Consider the following 5,062-nt stretch of genomic DNA (forward strand, 5'->3'; position numbering starts at 1 on the left):
TCATATGTAGTAAAAACCTGAGAAATCCGTCCGTTTCCGTCATTTGTTATCGAATCGACTTAAAGCCAGTTCGTCACATTGGCCGCTCTTCTCTCTGAAACGGTTGTACTTATCGTCTGCAAAGCTATGTCGCGTGCTGCGGTATGCGGAGACACTAAAATCACCAGAGTAGAACACAGATGAAGCATCTAAGTTGATGTAATAGCCAGCAAGAAGTAGTCCAATTCAAGTTTTAGGTATCGATTAATGACTTTTTAGCTGGCTTTGGTGACTTGGACATGAGCTAGGACCTTAAGATTCTGCATGAAAGGAGGACTAGCAGCCGAGTTGCACGGGAGAATGTGAAAAGTGTTCATATCTAAAAAGAAAAAACCTGAGAAATCCGTCCGTTTTCGTCATTTGTTATGGAAACGACTTAAAGCCAGATCGTCACATTGGTCGCTCTTCTCTCTGAAACGGTTGTACTTATCGTCTACAAAGCAATGTCGCGTGCTGCGGTATGCGGAGACACTAAAATCACCATAGTAGAACACAGATGAAGCTTCTAAGTTGATGTAATAGAAGGTAAGAAGTAGTACAATTCAAGTTGTAGGTATCGATTATTGACTTTTTAGCTGGCTTTGGTGCCTTGGACATGAGCTAGGACCTTACGATTCTGCATGAAACGAGGACTAGCAGCCGAGTTGCACGGGAGAATGTGAAAAGTGTTCATACGTAGTAAAAACCTTAGAAATCCGTCCGTTTTCGTCATTTGTTATCGAATCGACTTAAAGCCAGATCGTCGCATTGGCCGCTCTTCTCTCTGAAACGCTTGTACTTATCGTCTGCAAAGCTATGTCGCGTGCTGCGGTATGCAGAGACACTAAAAGCACCATAGTAGAACACAGATGAAGCTTCTAAGTTGATGTAATAGACAGTAAGAAGTAGTAGAATTCAAGTTTTAGGTATCGATTATTGACTTTTTAGCTGGCTTTGGTGCCTTGGACATGAGCTAGGACCTTAAGATTCTGCATGAAAGGAGGACTAGCAGCCGAGTTGCACGGGAGAATGTGAAATGTGTTCATATGTAGTAAAAACCTGAGAAATCCGTCCGTTTTCGTCATTTGTTATCGAATCGACTTAAAGCCAGATCGTCACATTGGCCGCTCTTCTCTCTGAAACGCTTGTACTTATCGTCTGCAAAGCTATGTCGCGTGCTGCGGTATGCGGAGACACTAAAATCACCATAGTAGAACACAGATGAAGCATCTAAGTTGATGTAATAGCCAGTAAGAAGTAGTACAATTCAAGTTTTAGGTATCGATTATTGACTTTTTAGCTGGCTTTGGTGCCTTGGACATGAGCTAGGACCTTAAGATTCTGCATGAAAGGAGGACTAGCAGCCGAGTTGCATGGGAGAATGTGAAAAGTGTTCTTATGTAGTAAAAACCTGAGAAATCCGTCCGTTTTCGTCATTTGTTATCGAATCGACTTAAAGCCAGATCGACACATTGGCCGCTCTTCTCTCTGAAACGGTTCTACTTATCATCTGCAAAGCTATGTCGCGTGCTGCGGTATGCGGACACACTAAAAGCACCATAGTAGAACACAGATGAACCATCTAAGTTGATGTAATAGCCAGTAAGAAGTAATCCAATTCAAGTTTTAGGTATTGAATATTGACCTTTTAGCTGGCTTTGGTGCCTTGGACATGAGCTAGGACCTTAAGATTCTGCATTAAAGGAGGACTAGCAGCCGAGTTGCACGGGTGAATGTGAAAAGTGTTCATATGTAGTAAAAACCTGAGAAATCCGTCCGTTTTCGTCATTTGTTATCGAATCGACTTAAAGCCAGATCGTCATATTGGCCGCTCTTCTCTCTGAAACGGTTGTACTTCTCGTCTGCAAAGCTATGTCGCGTGTTGCCGTAGGCGGAAACAGGAAAAGCACCATAGTAGAACACACATGAAGCTTCTAAGTTGATGTAATAGCCAGTAAGAAGTAGTACAATTCAAGTTTTAGGTATCGATTATTGACTTTTTAGCTGGCTTTGGTGCTTTGGACATGAGCTAGGACTTTAAGATTCTGCATGAAAGGAGGACTAGCAGCCCAGTTGCACGGGAGAATGTGAAAAGTGTTCATATGTAGTAAAAACCTGAGACATCCGTCCGTTTTCGTCATTTGTTATCGAATCGACTTAAAGCCAGATCGTCACATTGGCCGCTCTTCTCTCTGAAACGGTTGTACTTATCGTCTGCAAAGCTATGTCGCGTGCTGCGGTATGTGGAGACACTAAAAGCACCATAGTAGAACACAGATGAAGCTTCTAAGTTGATGTAATAGCCAGTAAGAAGTAGTACAATTCAAGTTTTAGGTATCGATTATTGACTTTTTAGCTGGCTTTGGTGCCTTGGACATGAGCTAGGACCTAACGATTCTGCATTAAAGGAGGACTAGCAGCCGATTTGCACGGGAGAATGTGAAAAGTGTTCATATGTAATAAAAACCTTAAAAATCCGTCCGTTTTGGTCATTTGTATCGAATCGACTTAAAGCCAGATCGTCACATTGGCCGCTCTTCTCTCTGAAACGGTTGTACTTATCGTCTGCAAAGCTATGTCGCGTTCTGCGGTATGCAGAGACACTAAAAGCACCATAGTAGAACACAGATGAAGCTTCTAAGTTGATGTAATAGCCAGTAAGAAGTAGTACAATTCATGTTTTAGGTATCGATTATTGACTTTTTAGCTGGCTTTGGTGCCTTGGACTTGAGCTAGGACCTTAAGACCTGCATGAAAGGAGGACTAGCAGCCGAGTTGCACGGGAGAATGTGAAAAGTGTTCATATGTAGTAAAAACCTGAGAAATCCGTCCGTTTCCGTCATTTGTTATCGAATCGACTTAAAGAGAGTTCGTCAGATTGGCCGCTCTTCTCTCTGAAACGGTTGTACTTATCGTCTGCAAAGCTATGTCGCGTGCTGCGGTATGCGGAGACACTAAAATCACCAGAGTAGAACACAGATGAAGCATCTAAGTTGATGTAATAGCCAGCAAGAAGTAGTCCAATTTAAGTTTTAGGTATCGATTAATGACTTTTTAGCTGGCTTTGGTGACTTGGACATGAGCTAGGACCTTAAGATTCTGCATGAAAGGAGGACTAGCAGCCGAGTTGCATGGGAGAATGTGAAAATTGTTCATATCTAAAAAGAAAAAACCTGAGAAATCCGTCCGTTTCGTCATTTGTTATCGAATCGACTTAAAGCCAGATCGTCACATTGGTCGCTCTTCTCTCTGAAACGGTTATACTTATCGTATACAAAGCAATGTCGCGTGCTGCTGTATGCGGAGACACTAAAATCACCATAGTAGAACACAGATGAAGCTTCTAAGTTGATGTAATAGAAGGTAAGAAGTAGTACAATTCAAGTTGTAGGTATCGATTATTGACTTTTTAGCTGGCTTTGGTGCCTTGGACATGAGCTAGGACCTTAAGATTCTGCATTAAAGGAGGACTAGCAGCCGAGTTGCATGGGAGAATGTGAAAAGTGTTCATCTGTAGTAAAAACCTGAGAAATCCGTCCGTTTTCGTCATTTGTTATAGAATCGACTTAAAGCCAGATCGTCACATTGGCTGCTCTTCTCTCTGAAACGGTTGCACTTATCGTCTGCAAAGCTATGTCGCGTGTTGCCGTAGGCGGAAACAGGAAAAGCACCATAGTAGAACACAGATGAAGCTTCTAAGTTGATGTAATAGCCAGTAAGAAGTAGTAGAATTCAAGTTTTAGGTATCGATTATTGACTTTTTAGCTGGCTTTGGTGCCTTGGACATGAGCTAGGACCTTAAGATTCTGTATGAAAGGAGGACTAGCAGCCGAGTTGCACGGGTGAATGTGAAAAGTTTTCATATGTAGTAAAAACCTGAGAAATCCGTCCGTTTTCGTCATTTGTTATCGAATCGACTTAAAGCCAGATCGTCACATTGGCCGCTCTTCTCTCTGAAACGGTTGTACTTATCGTCTGCAAAGCTATGTCGCGTGTTGCCGTAGGCGGAAACAGGAAAAGCACCATAGTAGAACACAGATGAACCATCTAAGTTGATGTAATAGCCAGTAAGAAGTAGTACAATTCAAGTTTTAGGTATCGATTATTGACCTTTTAGCTGGCTTTGGTGCCTTGGACATGAGCTAGGACCTTAAGATTCTGCATGAAAGGAGGACTAGCAGCCGAGTTGCACGGGAGAATGTGAAAAGTGTTCATATGTAGTAAAAACCTGAGAAATCCGTCCGTTTTCGTCATTTGTTATCGAATCGACTTAAAGCCAGATCGACACATTGGCCGCTCTTCTCTCTGAAACGGTTGTACTTATCGTCTACAAAGCTATGTCGCGTGCTGCGGTATGCGGACACACTAAAAGCACCGTAGTAGAACACAGATGAACCATCTAAGTTGATGTAATAGCCAGTAAGAAGTAATCCAATTCAAGTTTTAGGTATTGAATATTGACCTTTTAGCTGGCTTTGGTGCCTTGGACATGAGCTAGGACCTTAAGATTCTGCATTAAAGGAGGACTAGCAGCCGAGTTGCACGGGTGAATGTGAAAAGTGTTCATATGTAGTAAAAACCTGAGAAATCCGTCCGTTTTCGTCATTTGTTATCGAATCGACTTAAAGCCAGATCGTCACATTGGCCGCTCATCTCTCTGAAACGGTTGTACTTCTCGTCTGCAAAGCTATGTCGCGTGTTGCCGTAGGCGGAAACAGGAAAAGCACCATAGTAGAACACAGATGAAGCTTCTAAGTTGATGTAATAGCCAGTAAGAAGTAGTAGAATTCAAGTTTTAGGTATCGATTATTGACTTTTTAGCTGGCTTTGGTGCCTTGGACATGAGCTAGGACCTTAAGATTCTGCATGAAAGGAGGACTAGCAGCCGAGTTGCACGGGAGAATGTGAAAAGTGTTCATATGTATTAAAAACCTGAGAAATCCGTCCGTTTTCGTCATTTGTTATCGAATCGACTTAAAGCCAGATCGACACATTGGCCGCTCTTCTCTCTGAAACGGTTGTACTTATCGTCTGCAAAGCTATG

The sequence above is a fragment of the Schistocerca gregaria genome, unplaced genomic scaffold (assembly GCF_023897955.1).
Source record: "Schistocerca gregaria isolate iqSchGreg1 unplaced genomic scaffold, iqSchGreg1.2 ptg000305l, whole genome shotgun sequence".
NCBI lineage: Eukaryota > Metazoa > Arthropoda > Insecta > Orthoptera > Acrididae > Schistocerca > Schistocerca gregaria.